This window comes from Nannobrachium achirus (assembly GCF_963921795.1).
Source record: "Nannobrachium achirus genome assembly, chromosome: 3".
NCBI classification, from domain to species: domain Eukaryota; kingdom Metazoa; phylum Chordata; class Actinopteri; order Myctophiformes; family Myctophidae; genus Nannobrachium; species Nannobrachium achirus.
In genome coordinates, this window is record NC_137812.1 from 65,141,054 (window position 1) to 65,161,139 (window position 20,086).

General features: G+C 44.2%; 1 protein-coding gene across 1 annotated transcript in view; it reads left to right on the forward strand.

The window, feature by feature from the left end:
- The first annotated feature begins 1,685 nt into the window (after positions 1-1,685).
- Positions 1,686-20,086, forward strand: part of add3a (adducin 3 (gamma) a) — a 134,582-nt gene continuing 116,181 nt past the window's right edge. Inside the window, exon 1 of the mRNA XM_080722195.1 lies at positions 1,686-1,981. The gene's annotated coding sequence lies outside the window, so the exon portion shown is untranslated. The remainder of the gene's footprint in view (positions 1,982-20,086) is intronic.

Here is a 20,086-nt window from a genome sequence, read left to right on the forward strand (position 1 = left end):
AATGTCATTCCCTGGGCCCCTTTTTGTACCTCCTGAGTTAACAAATTGACCTAACCACAACGATGTGACAACACTAAAAATCCATTAACCAGCCATGTCATGTTCAGCTCTCGGCCTCAAACTCAAAAGATTTTAGGAGAAATAAAGTCATAATTGGGGCCTTTGAGTTGTAAATGGCCTACATTTTTACTGTCATTTTTTGGGTGTCACCGTTGCAGTGATAGTGTTTGCACTCTAAAATATCTTGCAGGCGTACCAATATAAACTAGAAGCAGTGCTCTTCCGAGCACAGGTCTCCACCAGGCCACACAAATCGGCCTGTTATAGCGCCACCATGAGGCTGATTTAAAAAATGTGGGGCAGAGGTTCTGAATTAGCATCCAGGGAGTGTGTGTGCTCAGTTTGGCAGTGATTGGGCCAACGGCGCCGGAGATTAGCTGGTAACAACCAGGCCACATAAATCGGCCTGTTATAGCGCCACCATGAGGCTGATTTGAAAAATGTGGGGCAGAGGTTCTAGATTGGCATCCAGGGAGTGTGTGTGCTCAGTTTGGCAGCGATCGGGCCAACGGTGACTGAGATTAGCTGTTCACAAACTGCGAGGACGCACGCACGGACGCACGGACGCACGGACGGACGGACGGAGGGGAAAACATACTCTCCCTCAGCCTTCGGCTGGTGGAGACAATTATAGTTAAGACATCTGTCTACGGTTCTGTGGAAGTTTCAAATGGTTTCTATCATCAACACCCCTGCCCACTTTGTTTTGCTGGAGTCCTTGAAGTTAAGATATTCCTCGTTGTTAAGCTGCCACCAGGGAAGGTACTGGAAGTCCTGAGGAGGGTCAGTGGGGGTCCTGGTGAAGAATGGGACATTCCCTTGCCTTTATAGTCAGACCTCGCTGAAAACAGACGTGGGGCATGGGCTGGCTGTGGCCCATTGTTGCAACTTGCCAATGATGATGATTGTATGAAAGAGTGAAGAAAGGAAGGAAACCGGGGGGGGGAGAGAAGGAGAAAGTAGAGAGAGAGGTTAGAGACCGAGAGAAATGGTCCTGCCAGGGGTTAAGATTTGATTTCCATGCGGGCCACACGCATGCTTGAACACTAACGTTCTAGTTGTGTTGCAAAGTGGTTCCATAAACCAAGCACGTAACGTGGTGTTTGCAAGCTGCAGAGAGAGAGAGTATCAGAAACGCTTTTCCAGAGCAGGTGGTTTAGTTTCATTAGCCACTCTCTGTGCTCTTTCTGCGTCTCTCTATCAAGTCCGAGCCAAGTAACACAAACATTTTGTAAGGAAGGGCTGTGAAATCCCTTTCAAGGTCCTGGAGAACTTTTAACGACAGACAGCCTAAAGGACTCCAGGGGGGGCATATGGAGCCTGTGTCATTTCATCTGTAAAGCACGTGCGCTGCATGTGTGTGTGCGTGCGTGCCGTGCGTGTCTTGCGTCCAGGAGAATTCTAATCATGGCTGCCCCTCCCCCACACACCCCCCTCTTCACTCACCCCTCCCCAACACAGCAGCCCCCATCAATTTTGGAGCTTGCACCCTCCACACACACGCAGTCTCAACACACACACGCACACACTCTCTGCCAGTGCCAGCCAGTCCTCCTCCGCTGCAGCAGATAAATGCTGCTCTATCAGTGCTGCGCTTAGCACGGAAGACCAGATAAAGAAGACAGACCATCCCCTGGCTTTTGGAAGAGAGTGTGGAAGAACAAAAAGAAAGGGAGAAACTAACGGGGGAGATAGGAGGAGCGTGGAGGAAAGCGGGAGAGTTTTCCCCACTGCGCTGTGCTCTCTGTTACAATGGGAGAGGCGTGTTAGAGGGAGTGAGAGCAAGAGAGAGAGAGAGAGAGTGAAGAACGGTGGTACTAGTAGTCACTGCACTGCAGGTGGATCTGTGCTGTTGTGCTGCTGAAGTGAAGGGATTGAAGTCTACATTAACTGTTTGGCTGCTTGGCTGTTGTCCCAACAGGTGAGTCATGCATTTATGCCGTTCAGTATCTGTTGAATAAATAAACACAAGGGTTCTGTTAACTCCAAAGAGTGTACAAATGGTTCCACTTGTTTGTACACTCTTGGAATTAAATGAACACCGGGGTTTTTTACTGTGCATTCTCTCTGCCAGCATGCAGGCCCACTATCCCACTGCTGTGGTTCAAATTCCGCAGAGATTTTGAGTACTAACCTGCCTGCTTGCAAGACTCTTAAATCTGGCCCTGCATTTTTTTCAACATTTTCAACCAAATACAATCTATGACAGTGGTTCTCATAGTTGATTCCAGGGACTCTGTGGGTTCCTTTAGGTGGGGTCTAAATTGAGCCATAAAGGCTGTAACTCTGACAGTGTACAAATGGAACCAAATGGACCCGCTAGGGTCCATTTGGTTCCATTTGTACACTGTCAGAGTTAAGGGGAGACCATGAAATGTGAAAGTTTGAGAAACACTGATCTATGATGTGGTGTCACAAAATCTCAAATGTTTTCATGAGAAAGTTTTCCAGGACGGCAAAGAAGATTCAAAGCACTTCCCCTTGAAAGTTGCTTCTGTGGGCCTAGCATGCTAATTGCAGAGACGCCAGAGGAACCCCCTTCTCCCTTCTTTTCAGTTTGAAAGTTCTTTTTTTGTGTGCAAGTGGAAAAGAAGCATGGAGCTGTGAATGGGCCTTGGACGGCTCCCTGCACGCATAAAAGGAGCCGTGCTCTCAAGTGTCAGCATGCCTTGGGGGGGGGGGGGGGGGGGCACGATAATGCAGTTTGCTGAGGGGGCGGTTTTGTTGCATGTCATGTTGACGTGGGCCACATGAGCCAGGCACACACAACACGTTAACCTGTATTTTTGTCTTTGACTCAGTAAGTCTGATCCGATGTATGGCTTGAGACAACGGTGGTGCCATGGCATTGGTCCGACATCCCATTAGTCCGAATCTGGTGAATGTTAACCTGGGGAATAATACTATGCCTAAACCTAACCCTAACCTCAGTAAAACTATGCCTAAACCTAACCCTAACCTCAGTAAAACTATGCCTAAACCTAACCCTAACCAAAGTAGGACTGATGACATGTAGGACTAATGAGATTTAGGACTTGTTATGGGCAGTCCACGACACATTTAAGTGCACATTTAGCCTCCTGCAAAGTGCGTCCAGGAACTCAAGTGGCCCCTGCTTGTCATAATTCTGTTTCTCAACCATTCACCCCCACCTCCCCCACCCAAGGAAAAGGAGGAGTTGTGCAGTCAAGTGGTGTAGTTAATCTTTTCATAGGTGTCCCTTTACCCACCGCTGCCTAAGTGGTGATGGGAGGACGCCATTAAAGAAACCGGGTTCTATTTCTGGGTGTTGTTTTCTGGGTGCTCTTATGAATGGCCGCCTTTCATGGTCGGGTAACTGAATAATGATGGGAAATAGTGTGGTCTAATGGCCTCGGCTCAGATGCTACGTTGTTATTCTGTGCGTACAGTCGGAGTCATTCATATAGCTCCGAGGTGTTTGGCATTTTGCATCATCGCGCCTCAATGTGACTCGACGAGGAATTCATTCTGATGTAAATCCGTTGTTGCGCTTTAGCTGACGGCAAACTGTGACCATCTGACTCGCAAATTGGATTAGACGAGGGTGCCAAGGATCTTGTTTTTGTCTTGTATTTGATCTCTTTGCCAATTTTCTACGCGGTACCAACCGAGTCTTAAAGCACTGCAACTTGGAGAAAACGTTGAATGGACTGGGTTGTGGGTTTGTATATGATTAGGTATTGTGTATTAGCCTATCTGTCTGGGCAATGCAAAAACATGGGGTTAGATCATGTCTAATCATCATGACATACAGACAGACGCATTCAATATCTAAAACAGGGGTCTTCAACAGGGGGTCTGGGGCACCTAGGGGGTCCTCAGAGTTACTACAGAGGGTCCTCCAGATCTTCCAATCCTTTTTATATTAACATGAACCCTAGTGTCCATATTCTGAGAACTGTAGCCAAAGATAGCGGATCTACAAGCACAAGGCGTTGTGAGCTTGTAGATTGGATATTTTCGTCAAGAGGTTTGGTGTAGAAGGAAAAAAAGCAGACTAAGTACAGAGTAAAAGGTCAAGTTTATCTGGCAATGACGGCTCAAGTGGTTAAATATCTGAAAACACAAATTGACATGAATCCAAAATACACTGATGATTGTGCTGTCAAACAATGAAATGGCATGGAATCTATGAAAAGCTTGTGGGGGCCTCTGCTTCATCTCTCTCTCAACTAAGGGGTCCTTGGCCTGAAAACATTGAAGACCCCTGATCTAAAAGACAAAAGCTTTCTTTTGAGCTAGACTTGAACTGTCAGTGCAACATTTGTCTGTAGGCCTATGTATTGAGTCGAGCAATAAGCTGCATAACTATCGGTCCTGCTCCCATAGCACATGTTGCTGCGGTGAAGGGTTCACTGCACCGACACATTCTTATATGAGCAGTCAAATATTTGTTTCAACCCCCTTGAAAGAAGCAACAAAATGCAATATTGCAATATTGTTCGGTCTTCCGCTTTTGACATTCCTTGCAGTTTTCTCATAGTTAAAGAAATGGTTCCCCCCATCACGCTTTGAAGAAAATATTGCTGCTCGAGGTAGAATGATTTGCAATCCTGTCTGTCTCGACTTCCTCTCCAGCACCATTTGTAGTACATCCAAGTGAATTCAGCGCCGTGCGCTTGAACCTTGGGTCAAGGTCACGAGATACATCTTAATGACATATTACAGACAGATTTCTTTTTCGGTGGGATGTGTGAATTATTGCATTGCACACTGGGACGTGTAGTTTGATAAAATTGTTAGCAATCCCCATACTGAGGCTGAGTCTGTGGATAATAATGGTGTTCTCTGATAGTGAAGTATAGTCCCAGTGTGACAGCACAAATGACCCTCCAGAATAAAAATCTAGAGTGGTCATTTGTCACCAGTACTCATTAGCGATGGGCAAAACAGTTCACTGCAATGAGCTGTTCATATCATCCGTTCACGTTCACCTGCGCGAAAAATACTATCGCTGGAGTTTTTTTATTGCGTCGCACGTACAGCTCGCCGTCCTGTCCTGTGTACCGGGGGAGGGGATTGGGGGAGTGAACCAAAATGTGAACGTAACAGTTTAAGGAAGTGAACGAGTTCGTTCACAGGAACGAACTGGTTCTTTCAAACGAATCACTCACAAACGACATCACTATAGCACTCATACAGGTACACGCAGCGAACTGCAGGTGTGGTAAGATGAATATGCTGAGACCCAAATGGTCCCAAAGGACCTAGAGGGGTGCGAGCGTGTATGCGTGCATGCGTGTGTGTGTGTGTGTGTGTGTGTGTGTGTGTGCACATTAGGGACTGGACGATAAGCGATATTATCGTTTATCGTGATAAAAACACTCGATAATCGTGTCGTAGAGATTTAATTAATCGTGATATCGTCCTCCATCATGCACTGGGATCAATTCACCTTTTATTTGCCGAGCTGCAAATCCGGTACCACTTAAACCCTCTATAATTGGCAAAAGGTACTTATAATATACATACTTGATAGTCTTTTTTCACTCTCTAAAGTCTCTATCAAATGTCTTTGCCAAAAAATAGCAGATCTACAAGCTCACAACCCGTTGTGAGCTTGTAGATCTGCTATTTCTTGGGGCAAATGTTCCACCCCAGGATAATGGATTTTGATTATCGCGATAATATCGTATATCTTTTGTCACAATAATCATGATATGAAATGTTCATATCGTTCCATCCCTACTGCACATTAAATACCCTGGCTGGTGCTCCTCAGATTATGTCATACAGCGTGGTTTCCAGCTGTCCCCGAGTCAGCTGCACTTCAGTTCTGCTCTCGAGAAAGGAAGGAAAAAGGCTTCCCCGAGCTTTAAGGTGTACGTGAGAGTTGTTTATTAGTGTTTATGTTGGATAAACACTAATAATTTGGATAAATGTATCTGTATACATCTACACTCTCCCATAAACTGTTTGTTTTTAAATTGGGTGGGTGGGGAATTACTTTTGCAGAGAGTTTGGCCGTGTTAAAGCTCTCCAAGACTTGTTTTTCTTCTTTTCCTGTGGTGATTTCAGCATGATTGAATAGTGCAGGACAGCAGCGCTAAGCTGAACCAAATGTATTCGGGCAGGGCCCCCAGAAGGCCTTTAAATATGAGCTACAGTATGACAATATGCTTGTACATAGCTCAGCCATAGTGCACGTGTGTGTGTGTGGGTGGGTGTGTGTGTGCGCGCACATACCTGATCAAAACTTGAACATTGTATCTCAAGTTTCCTCCCAGAAAAGGGAATAACATAACCCTGCATCCTCCATCATACACAGTGTTGAACTGGCCATGGTAGTTTTAGTTACTGAGCTTTGAGTAGTTTGACCAAAGCTCTATATTCACAGGGAGAGCAGAGTGAGCTAATCGGAGAGCACACTAGTGAGCTAATCTTCAATTTCCCCCTGCCTTGGATTAAGATCTGGTGCCGTGTTGTTTTTTCCACAAAATGGTTTAGTCATTTTATATTAATACTTAGGTTCTTAGATTCCTGAGGGAACAGTGAACATCGATCCCCGTTACCCTTTGACTCCGTTTTTATGACTGGCCGAGGCTCAGTGGTTTGTCGTGCAGTTGGTGTTGAACTGAATGTGTTTTAGGGGAAATGTTCTCTGTGAAGGAAAGAGGAAGAAAGAGAAATAAAGAAAAATTAAGATAGACCATATCGCCGTTGTCGGGTGGAAACCTTGTATGTCCAAAACAGTTTGTTTTGTGTTTATCATTTTAAAAGTGATTTAAATTAGTGAAAATAGCCAATCTACAAGCACACAAGGCCTCGCATCGCAAGGCGTTGTGTGCTTGTAGATCTGCTGTTTTCACTTGTCTTGTGCGACAGTCTTGTATGATGAGGCAGGGCTTTACTTTACGAAAAAACATAAAAAATTGAAACTTGGAGATACAAGGTTTCTGCCCGACAGTGACGATATAATAGAGATAAAGAAAGGATGGGCAATTGGCACAAGGGCATGTCTGGTGTTCTTTTTAGTTTTTGGCCTCTGCAAATCAGCCTCGACGTGCAGATGACTTCACTTCAACCGTGATGAGCTTGGCAGGGCGTCTGTTGTAAAGTTTTAAACTTGTTCGTTCCAACACTTTTTATGGATCACTCTTGTCAGGTCAAGGTTCATTGGACTGGGAGTGCTTTTGCCAAGCCTGTTCTCACCAAAATGTGACATCTGTTGCAAAGATTACTTTTTGATTTTATGTTTGTGGTAAGCTTGTGGTAACTTATCCCCTTGATAATGCATAGAATTTGTATACCATTATAGGCCATTGCACATTTGATGGAATGTAGATCACCACATCCAACCTTCCAGTCTTGTCTCATGTATGTCAATGTTCACCTCATTTCTGGTTAAGGTATTGTAGACTAGTGGTTCCCAAACGTTTTAGCCCGTGACCCAAAAGAGAAATTTGCATTGTCCTGTTGCCTGTAATTTTGCTTTCTTTGCTATGACCTGAAGTAGCTTTTCTCTTCTCAATATAGATATAGAGCCCATTGTCACGGCTGTGTCTCACATGCAGTCTCAGTTCAATCAGCCTTTTGTCGGGGACAATGTCCCTCCCTGTCCTGGCACAGATAACATCATTGTACCAAAGCGTGGGGTTGAGTCAAGTGACAGTGAATATTATCTGCCTCACAAAAAAATTAAATGACGTTAAAAGGCGAGGTTCTGGGAACAAAATGTGACCCAGGAAGATGGGGGGAGGTTTTGTACGCCACCAAGTAAAAAAACAACCCATGTAAACATGGTGATATCTATGGATGGTAGTGCTATCCATGATTTGCGGTGGCACCTATGGGTGACAGTGGTGTTTATGTAAAGCTGTTTTTCCATAGTCATGGCCCCACTCCACTCCACCCCCACCCCACACACTTTTGCCAGGTATTCCACTACAAGAAACTGGGCAGCGTGGTGTGAAATTGGTACTAAACGGTGTACTAAAAAGTATCCACTATTTCAGTGGTCGTATCTAGGGATGGCAGTGGTTTCTATGGATGGGCGGTGTACAGGGAAATGGTAGACAGAGTATGGAACATCCAGAAGTAAGGACATTGCTTTACTTTCAACATAACAATAGATAGTCCATTTTCACGTACACGCGCACGCACACACACACACACACACACACACACACACACACACACACACACACACACACGCACACACCCATCACTCTGGGAACCTGCTGTAGCTCTGACCTAGACCCTTGCTTTCCAAACTCCAAAAACAATGACTTCATCAACTCACAGGGAGCTTCTCTGTCCTTGCAAATATTGACTTTGGTGCCGTGTGGGTCCACTGCACTTATTGGTCTGCAGCCCTCCGGTTTCCTCTCCCCATCTCCCTGCTGCCTTGTTGGTTCCATCCCCAAGAACTCATTTACTTTCTTTGTTTATGTCAAGGGTCTTCAACAGGGGGTCCTCAGAGAGTTACTACAGGGGGTCCTCCAAATCTTTGTGTGATAGCATATTTTTTTTTACTTGCACTTGAACCCTATAGCGTCCATATCCTGAGAACTTTAGTCAAAAATAGCAGATCTACAAGCTCACAACGCCTCGCGCAGAGGCGTTGTGAGCTTGTAGATCGGCTATTTTCGGCAAAGAGGTTTGGTGTAGACCAGAAAAAGAGCTGAGCAGACTATAAGTACTGAGTGAAAGGTAAAGTTTATTAAGTATCGACTGTTCAAGTGGTTAAATATCTGGAAACACAAATTGACATGAATCCAAAATACACTGATGATTGTGATGTCAAACAATGAAACTATATCACTCAACTAAAGGGTCCTTGGCCTGAAAACATTGAAGACCCCTGGTTTATGTTTTATGTTTTCTTTCTTTGTTTAAGTTGTTTTATGTTTTCCTTCCTTCCTTCCTTCCTTCCTTCCTTCCTTCCTTCCTCCCCTCCCTAAGCCTGGAAGTCATTTAGTTCGTTGGACTCGGAGAAGGGACTGAGTTTGATGTCCCACCCCTCCAATCAGGGGGATTACATCAGAACTAGCTATGATTTCACTGAGGCTAAAACGCATGTTTGATTTTTAGTCTCATGAAGGGAAGAGTGGAAGCTGTTAGTGCTAAATCGGTTAAATAAAACGTATGTACATTAGTATCAAGTAAGAATTGTCTTATGGTGCACAATCCAGTAAAGAGTTTCAATATGCTGTTAATGCCAGTTTCGTGCCTCAACTACCTCTAGTTGCAAACAAAAAAAGGAATAGATACACTGCTCAGAGAGAAAGAGATTGAGAGAGATAGCAGAGATAAAGCTAGAACAGAATGTAAAGTCACGTGACAAAGACAGTAATTGAAAAGCCGATGTTGCCAATGACATATTTTTCGAAAAAATACAGTCGATAGAAAGCGTTTCTGAAAAAGATTTCAGAAAGAGAGAAACTCAACGGCCGCGTCCCGCTGGCCGCTTCCTGTCCTCGTTCCCCGGCACAGTGGAAAGACGACAGCGGGTTCTTTTTCATTTACACAGTTGGAATAAGACGGTCGGGGGTTATGAAAGCCAAAAGCCATTGTGGAACACACAAGTGATAGACACAACGTAAAGGACCAAAGCCCTCTGCTCCTGGCTTAGATGCTGAACAAATAGACAAAAGAGGAGTGTGATATATAGACAAAGGCCTGGCCCTGAGCCATGCTCCCTAGGGCCGCAGCATGGGAGTATAGGGGAGTTCCGTCGAGGCTGCGTCCCAAGGCCTGCTTCTCGTTGTGGGCTGCAGCTCAGAGGATGTTGCCTGGATTCCTGGTGCGTGAGACAAGTTGTAGCGCAGTGCCTCCCAAACCTTTGAGGGTCGAGAAGACCCAAAAGAGAGATTAGACGTTTGTCCGAGACCCAAACTAGTGAAAACAGCCGATCGACAAGCTCTCAACGCGTCGCTTTGCGCCGAGTTGTGAGCTTGTAGATCAGCTATTTTGGGAGAGTTGTTTTTTTGCAGGTCTTTCAGTCCGAGTGGAGCAAAAAAGCAACTGGGTTAAGCACCGTTGGTCCGACCAGTTTAACATTCACCAGGTTAGCATTCACCAGTGTCGGCAGGTTAGCATTCACCAGTGTTAGTTTTACTGAGGTTAGGGGTTAAGGTTAGGTTTAGGTGTATCTCCGTCCCCCAGACTTTCGTCACCTCCGCGCAGCCAATCACAAGCTTCTGCTGCCTTAACCCAGTTGCTTTTTTGATACACTCGGACTGAAAGACCTGCAAAAAAACACTCTTCTCCCGAGCTATTTTCACTACTTCTTAAACATTTGTTCATGAAAATCTTGGGAATGTTTTTCTTTTTTTTTTTAATTTTTATGTTTCAAATAATTTAAAACTAAATGTAGGCAACAAAAGATTAAGGGACCCATAAAAATGGGTGATGGCGAGATGGCGGAGGGAGTGAGCTGGGTGGGAGGGTTATTCATCTTTGTTGTTTTCCCCTTGTATTGTCATTTCTTCCACAGCTGGTCCTGGGTTGAGAAGGAAAAACCAGCACGGCCCCGAAGGGTTCTGAAATGTAAACGTTGGTCCTGGGTGTTCCCTATAGCGATGGAGAATCTGTATTCATATGGATTATTATTGACTCAATGGTAAACTAAAGCATGCAGGCAGGGGCGTCACAAGGGGTAGGAAAGTGGGACTGAGTTACCCAAGGTGGAGGGGCCCAAGGGGGCCCAAGGTGGAGGGGCCCTAGTAACTTTAGCTATTGAAAAATAGCAGATATACAAGCTCACAGCGCGGCACCGAGTGCCGCGCTGCGAGCTTGTAGATCTGCTATTTTTTATAAGTCGTGAAAATGTGCCCAAATCTTTGAATATATGTATTTTTTAAGTGAACATTTGTAACACAAATTTTGCTTCTGGGGGGGTCCCTGGAACTAAATATTTTGAGATGGGGGGGGGTCCTTCACATGAAAAAGTTTGAGCATCACTGACATGGAAACATAGGTTTCTTAATTGGCACACATTTTCACGATTTTTCAAAAATAGCAGATCTACAAGCTCGCAGCGCGGCACTCGGTGCCGCGCTGTGAGCTTGTATATCTGCTGTTTTTCAATAGTTAACATTCATGGGGGGCCCGCAGTGAATCCTTGTACCCAGGGCCCAGAATTTGGTGTGACGCCCCTGCATGCAGGTGCAGATATGAAGTCATCCCCCCCCCATGTTTTGGAGGGGGGTTGGGGGTCATTCGGACACAGCACTGTCATTTCTAGTGGGGATTATAATTTTCCTGGAAATTGCATCCGTTTCCTGCTCTAGCGCGTCGCTCTGGACACTTCACTGAGAAAGGTCGCGGTGGCTGGAATGTAAGCCCTCGCAGTGGTGTTCCTCCGGGCCATACTGAAAGTGGGATAGCATACAAACATTATTCATCTGATGTTTGTAAATGCTCATGGATCTCTCCTTAGTTTGGGGTCTGATTAGATTCTAAAGACTATGGGCTCTATCATGATCCAGGTCTTATGCCTTATGCCTTAAAGACCCAGTTCAGGGAATTAAGCTATTTCTTTATAGACACATTTTACATGTAGAATTAGTCATTTCTGAACCCCTATAAAAAAATTGGAACTTTATATTAAAGCATTGTGGAATAAGACTGCTTTACGTTTTTTAATCATAACTGGGGTGTCATATTTTAATGCTTGTCACCGTGGTGCGCAAAACTGCGCATCACGGTGATAGTTATTAATTAATTACTTTTGATAGGCTACTGAATAGCCTATGAGATCAGTTACTAGGCAACTTCCCTTCTTCCTGCTAGCCTGGACGCTAAACGCTAACGTCCAAACTGTTGTTGTTTTGCTGCAGTGCTTCCCCCCCCCCCCCCCCCCCACACCACACCCCACACACACACACACACACACACACACACAGCACCCACACGCGGCGCGTGCCTCCATGCCTCCACACAAGTCCACAGAGTTTAGCTGCTGCTAGCTAGCATTAGCCACGTTCAGAAAGTCTCTCTCTCCCTCTCCCCATCGTGTCTCCCTCTGTGTGTGTGTGTGTGTGTGTGTGTGTGTGTGTGTGTGTGTGTGTGTGTGCGTGTGCGCGCGCGCACGCTGCACGTCCTGTGACGACAAAACACGAGTGATGGAAAAAGTACTCAAATATTTTACTTGAGTAAAAGTATCACTACTACTGCAAACGTTTTCAAATGTATCAAGTATTTTGAAAATAGCAGATCTACAAGCTTGACACATTGTGAGCTTTTTACTTTTCTTTATTAATTTGAAAATAAAGACAAAGTACCTGAGTACAAAGTACTTGAGCAAATGTACTTAGTTACTTTCTTTTTGAGTAAATGTACTTTAGTGCCTTTTTTTCCCTTTTTTTTTAACATCACTGAAAACCAAAGCAGAAACCTCTGTGAATGGGCGTGGCTTCATACTGTACATAGGCCACGCCCCTACAGCCCTAGGCAGAAAGGACATAAAAATATGTATTGGATTTGACAAATTTTGAAACGTAATTTTTAAAACTTTTAGATTTTTTTCATCATTCAAATTGTGTCTGTTGGTTAATAATACATTACTCTGTTGTGTGACAAACTGGGAATACCCTTGTTATCATCTTTATTTGACTGAACTCCCCCTTTAACTTCTTTGCCTTTTTTTTTTTTACTATATAGACATGTTTTTTTTTTTTTTTTTTTTTTTATAATTTATTTTTTGGCTTTTTTTATGCCTTTATTGATAGTATACAGTAGACTGACAGGAAATGGGGAGAGAGAGAGATGGGGAGTGACATGCAGCAAAGGTCGTCCGGATCGGGAATCGAACCGGCAACGCCGCGGCAACCATGCCTATGTGGCGGTGCCTATGTGGTATGCGCCTTGACCAGTAGGCCACCGGACGCCCAGACATATGTTTTTTAATATTTCAAATAGCTGATCTGCAAGATCACAACGTGCAGATGTAGATCAGCATTTGAAGTATTTAAAAATGTTTTTCAAAATAGTAAAAAAAAAAGGCAAAGAAGTTAAGGCATAAGGCATAAGACCTGGATCATAATAGAGCCCCTTGTCTCTATGTTGGCCCTTGACAGGGACACCGGCTGTATTTGCCCCTTCTTCTCTTAGACTTAGGTCTGACTCATGGGTGGCATACACAGTAAAGTCCCGAGTGTACATTTAACTTTGAGAGTGTATAGATGGAACCAAATCTTCCATTTCAAGATTCAAGTGATTTATTGTTTGTATAAGGATGTATGTATGCACTGTGAAGATGTAGGTTGGTTTGTACATTCTCAAGAGCCAATGGACGCGTGGCACAAACACAGATTTCTAATGTGTACTTGACTGTACTTAATGGAACAATTAAAAGACACTCCTGAGGAATTTGCAATCTCCAGGGCCCTAATTTCTTGTTAGCTGGAGATTGTAGCCTACTAGTTATTTTAGCCCAGACACAAGTGTGGATTTAAAGTAACATTTGCACATTGTGTATGAGAGTGCGTATGAGAGTGTGTGTGTGTGTACTTGCTGGCATGACGGATGAGTCACCAATTTAGAAAATTGTTGACTTTTTGTCATGCTACGCCCCCTGACAAAAATACTTTTCTTCATTAGTGAAAGGAGTAGTTCACCCAGAAATGACTGCAGTCCATTCCAACAATTCTGAAGCCAAGCAAAGAATGAGAATGCAAAATCTCCCCCACATGTTTACACTCCTACGTAGAGATCTGCTACATCACATACACATGGAAAGAGCTTGAATGCTTTTGAAAACATCTGCTTGTTTGCCTTCAGAAGACTTGCAATGTGCTGTATGGACTGAGGTTCGGGTCAGCGTTTGCCCTTTTAGAACTTTTTAAGGCGTTACCGTTGAATTTGATTGTTTTGGACAATATTCAGCCGGCAAACTCTTTGTGCGTTGTTGGGACAAAGTTGTGTAGATAATGACGTAATTTTAATTCCTTTAAGGCAGGGGTCTTCAACAGGGGGTCCCGGACCACTAGGGGGTCCTCCAAATCTTTTGTGAGAAACTTTTATATATATTTATATTTTATATTAACCACTTGAACCTAGCGTCCATATTCAGAGAAGTTTAGCCAAAAATAGCAAAGAGGTTTGGTGTAGAGGGGAAAAAGAGCATAGTGAAATGTCAACTTTTTTAAGTATTGAGTGGTTAAATATCTGAAAACACAAATTGACATGAATCCAAAATACACTGATAATCATGCTGTCAAACAATGAAACAATAAGGAATCTATGAAAAGCTTGTGGGGGTCCCTGCTTCATCTCTCTCTCAACTAAGGGGTCCTTGGCCTGAAAACTTTGAAGACCCCTGCTTTAAGGTAGATATTCATTTGTATCTATCTGAATGGTAAAGGTTTGGGCAGTCAGTGCACGGACCTCGTGCTCCTTGTGAGATGCGAGAACCCTAGTTCGAATCCGACTCTCATTTTGTCTCGCATCTATCCCCTCTCTCTGTCCCCAGTCTTTCTACATTTGCATATCTAAATGGAACCAAAAAATATATAAAAATAAATCTTAGGGCGGAAAAAAGGCTAAGCTTATTATGAGGACATGACAAACATTGTCCAAAAATGTTCTTGTTTTGCATTGCATGTAGGCCTGCCTTTGGCTTGGTGAAGTTCCTCATATGCCGTCTTTCCTTTGAAGCCACCCAGCGTCGGATCAAAGGTCACCACTTGGCACAGGCTGCAGCGTCATTATCATACTACTAAAATGATTCATTTAGTTTTAGGAGGGTTTTTTTTCTTCTTCCTCTTTGGAATCTGCCTGGATTTCTGGAAGAGAGACAAAAGCAGAGCTATGGAAGTCATTAAAATTCCAGCGCAACATGTGGACAATTATTTATTTTTCTGCATGGGTTGGAAGGGGCGGAGCCGGTGGAATGCTTCGCTGTCCTTCATGTGTGGAAAAAGAAAGAAAAGAGTAGATGAGGACGTGAGGAGGGAATGAGGGATGAATGAATGGAGGGAGGTGGAGGTGGAGGTGGAGGTGGAGATGAGTAAGGGTTGAGGTGGATGGATGGAGGTGGATTGAACCAGAGACGTCCAGAGAATGTTAGAGAGGCAGGGGCTGGAATTTCCAAAAGAGTCTTTTGGTGGAAGCACCGAAAATAGCAGACCTCCAAGCTCACAACACGTCGCGCTGTGAGCTTGGAGTCATGATCGCTTACGCTTCTTCAAAGGAAGAGGTAAAGACCGAGTGGGTGTTCCCCTTTCTTTGACGATGGCTTGCCAGATTGTTCAACATAAGCATTCAATTTCAGGAGAATTTTGACAAGGCAATTCTCTTGAATGCTGCCTTCAGGTATGGCATGGAAATGGGGCATTTGCATTTCTTTCACCATAGCATAAACTGCGTTCATGGTCTGGAAAGGGCACTTTTTACAGACAGATTAAAGGGCAGGGGCTCCTTTTGATGTCTCCTATGTGTGCACGTGCCTGGATTGGACGGATGTGATAGACCGGGGGGGGGGGGGGGAGTGGATTGGAGGAAATCTGGAAAAGGGAGAAGAGCGAGGCAGACAGTACTGTAGAGACAAACAAAGGGGGGGCAGACAAATGAACACTGAGGATTCAGTGAGCCATGTAGGAAGAGGATTAGCGACGGATGGATTGAGGGAGAGAGAGAGAGAGAGAGAGAGAGTGAATGAGAGTGAAAACAAGGGAGAGAAGGGTAAAAGAAATGTGAGAAATAGAATAATTTACTTTATTGTTTTTATTACGCAGGGAAATCGTCTCATTCACAGGCTCATGTTTCACTCTCCAATATGTGAATACGTGCACACTTGACTCCCTCAACCGTGTTTCACTCATTACCTCCGCCAGCCACGGAGACGACGTTTTCGTGCGTTCCGTCTGTCTCCAACTGTCTGTCACGATTTGCACAAACCCTCGTGGAAACGTTGGTCCTCCTCAACTGACTAATCATTGATTGGCTAAAAGGTTGCGTGGTAGAGGGTGTGTCTGTGTGTGGGCCTGTCACAAAAATGCACATAATTTCTGATGTTCTATTGGGGACTAGGGGACGTGGCACCAGAAGTAGACAAACTGTAACCTGGGTGGAGGTCTATGTTATAATCGCGTGTTTCCTAAACCCACCAGGTTTGAGTTAAGACCCGCCTCGCGGAAACGCGAGAACTTCCAGGAGTGGCTGAAATCCTTGCCGGACACATGGAGGGTGGATAAAGTCAGACCTAACAAAGGCATGAAGACAATCTTAAAACTTGTACTGAGAAATGCCTGCATTTGCACAATGCACAGCTATTAATTTGTCACTACAGTGCTCAAAATAAACTGTGCTAAAAAAACTTACTTTGCACTGTGCTTAAAAAAGAGAAAACGTTGTTGCTAAAGAGAAAAACGTACTGAGAAAGCTATTAATTTGTCACTACTGTGCTCAAAATAAAAACTCTTACTGATTATCAGTTGAATTGTTATAGTTTGGATATGGCTTTGGGCGTATTATGCTGCGTGTATTATTGTAATGGATCAGTATAGGTAGTAGGTATAGTATTGCTTCGCACTAACAGCACTATATGCACTATATGCACTTTCATACTGAAGATTATAGACGGGTTTCTGGTCCACGTTACACTGATAAAACTAGATGCGTGCGCAGGGTCCGTACCAAAATTAGCCAATGAAACCAGCGCTCCCCAAAACAACAGGTTTGGGGATTGGACAGAATTGACTACATGATACAGTCAGCTGTGCATTTAGTCTCAATGTTTGTAAACAAGAAACCCGTCTATTGAGAGGGGCGTTTCCGCGAGGCGGGTCTTAACTCAAGCCTGGTGGGTTTAGGAAACACGCATTATAATCTACCAAGCACATTTTGCTTTTGCATTTAACTAGCTGGTTTTCATTTTCTTTTTTCCTTCAAAGGTGCAAGCAGTTGATGTCACTCAATGAAAGAATTCAATCATCAGATTTCTGGGTTTTTTTTGTTGGTCATTCTGTTCCACACTGTCCTCTGCTAAAGACATACCGTGGTCCTGACGATTATTAAGAGTCCTCTCAGTCAGACGGTATCTTATTTTCTTTTTAAAGGGTCACTTCTGCTATATGCGATACGTCGTGGTCATACCTTACATCACCCACCCACCAACCATCCATAAATCTTCCCAGTCCCTCCGTCTGAAATGTGGAAATTTCCCATCGTGCCGGTCTCCAGAATACGTCCCAGAGTTCCATGCTGCGTGGGACAGTGGGTGTTGTTTCAGATTGGTTAAACAGAGAGGAGGACTTGAAAGAGGCCTTGTTGGAGAGAATCACCACACAGACCTGAGCAGGGAGGGGACGATAAGAACATGTCGTATCACGATAATTGTGACCAAAGAAATTGCGATTTACGGTATTATTGCGATAATCAAAATCCATTATCGTTGGGGCGGAACATTTGCCCAAAAATTGCAGATCTACAAGCTCACAAGCTTGTGAGCTTGTAGATCGGCTATTCATGGCAAAGACATTTGATGGAGAGTGAAAAAAAGAATGTATCAAGTATGTACTGTATATTATAAGTACCTTTTACCAATTATAGAGGGTTTAAGTGGTACCGGATATGCAGCTCGGCAAATAAAAGGTGAATTGATCCCAGTGCATGACGCAGGATGATATCACGATGAATTGAATCTCCACAATACGATTATCGTGTGTTTTTTTATCACGATAAACGATAATATCGCGTATCGTCCCATCCCTAAACCTGTGTGTGTGTGCGTGTGTGAGAGAGAGAGTTGGAGGTTGGCTTCTATCGTTCCACCAGACACCTTGTAAATTGAGCCTTTCCACAACTGCACACACGCGCGCGCACACACACACACACACACACACACACACACACACACACACACACACACACACACACACACACACACACACACACACGCACACGCACACACACACACGCGGCTCCCATCTTAGGTTATGCTGATTATAGAGAAAATGTGTGGCCAACCGCTGTGTTGAGCTTCACAGGACCACAGTGACTTGTAGCTCCGTTCTCTGCTTCCCATCAATCCAATCCTCCTCCTACTCTTCCTCCAGTATATCTGACAGCCGCTGATAATGGATGAGCAATGGAGGAACGGACATGACAGTGTGGATGGACAGAGCAAAGGCGTGGGTGGGTGGGTGTGCGCTTTCAGTCTGAAGAGACGAAAGAGGAAAAGCGATGGGTGTTGTTGAGTTTCTCGGCACATAACTGCGGTATTGCCTTGCACAGACGAAAAACGGATCAAGACTAGATCCCGACCGTTTTTTTGGGGTCTGATGCCGATCCAAAGACTCCTAAACTCGTAACTCCTCGAAAAACGTGTATTTTATTAACCGCTTTGAACCTGGCATCCCAATGTTGGACTTCATCACCATCGGCAAAAATAGTAATATTTTTGTAATCATACTTTTTCTTCAAATCGGAACATGTCACCGTCTACATCAGTGTTTCTCAACCACTGTTCCTGGGGACCTTTGGTGTGCCCCTGAGAAGGGTCAAGTGTGCCCCTTGAAACTACTTGAAAGCCAGTATTGTATTTATCATTTTAAAAATGATTTAAACTAGTGAAAACAGCCAGGGCAGCAGGGCTTTTACTTTGCGAAGAAACGTACACATTTGAAACTTGGAGATACAAGGTTTCTTCCCGACAGTGACGATATTCCCACCCCCGTATTATGTTTGTGTGCCCATGGATTCTTGGGACATGAAAAGTGTGCCCATGCAGAAAAAAGGTTGAGAAACACTGGTCTACATAACTGCAGATACCGGTGTCATCCAAAAAGTCAAATAATAGCCGATTCATCTGCCAAATAGATATATCAGTTGGGCTCCAATCAATATGGATTCTCACCAACTAAACTCTCCTTTGCTCGAGCAAGAAGACAGATTGCACCGAAAGGCCTCCAATGAGGTCATTCTCTCTTGTGTGTCTAATTCCATGTGTATCTCTCTCCCCTTTTCTCCCTCTTTGCGTTTGATCAGTCTAAATTGTAACCGACAATGAAAACCCCGGGGCTGATGGCTGCATTCACCTGCCCTGTCTAGTCTACAGATTGCTGGCTAATTGACGCGTAACATGAGAAACTACATCTCCATTCCAACATTAACGCTCATTCTCAGAAAGGCGGGGTGGCCTTTTGTCACGAATCCACGGGTCTGCTTACGTATCTCATGATGCCAGTTTAAATCATTATGTAGGAGGGTGCAAAAGTGATTTGGGGTTAGTGCTTTCAGTCAATGCTTTCAGCCAGTGCTTTCAGTCGGCGTGATTTCAGTGTACCAAATGCATGAGAATGGATTTCGCCAGTGATTGATTGATTTGATTGAATCATTTATTTAAACAAACATGAGAAACATGACAAGTACAGACAACACATATACATGCAGTGCAGCACGGGCCGGTTAAACATAGTCCTATAGTTCTTTTTAAATGACGCTGGGGCGAAATGGCTGGCTCTATGAATATGGAGACAGTAAGGACAACAATTTCACCTTCCATCAACTGTCATTTAGCAAGTCACATACCTGTTCCGTCATTGTAAGTCACTCTGACAAGGCAACGGTGTCACACATGGCGTTTATACTTAAAATGTAAACCGCTGACTCTGAAGCCCAGATGTAGACCGGCGAGCCCAGCCATCATGACGCTAATGCACATCGACACAGCGCAGTTCTGAGTTACCATTAGCCTGCAGGAGTTTCCTTTGAATAAACGTCTGAGTGATCTTTAGCACGGCGAGAGACTGATCAGACATCTAATCCTGAAAGTTGAAAAGATAATCCTCCCCCTGCTTTTATGGGCCTTCATCAAGCCCTGTAAGCCTTTTCTACCCTTTTGCTTTGGCCTCTTTTGCTTTGGCTGCTTTAAAACTAAAAGGTTGCAGAGCCTTGCCTTGAAGTACCTTTTAAGGTCTTTGTCATCAGATCCTTTGGTATGCTCCTCACTTGACAATAGCGCGTGCAACGGTGACACACAGGTATGCTGCAAGTCTGGAATGTCTGAATCCAGCATTCCAGACAAATCAAACAAGTAGAACATTATGAGTCATGACTA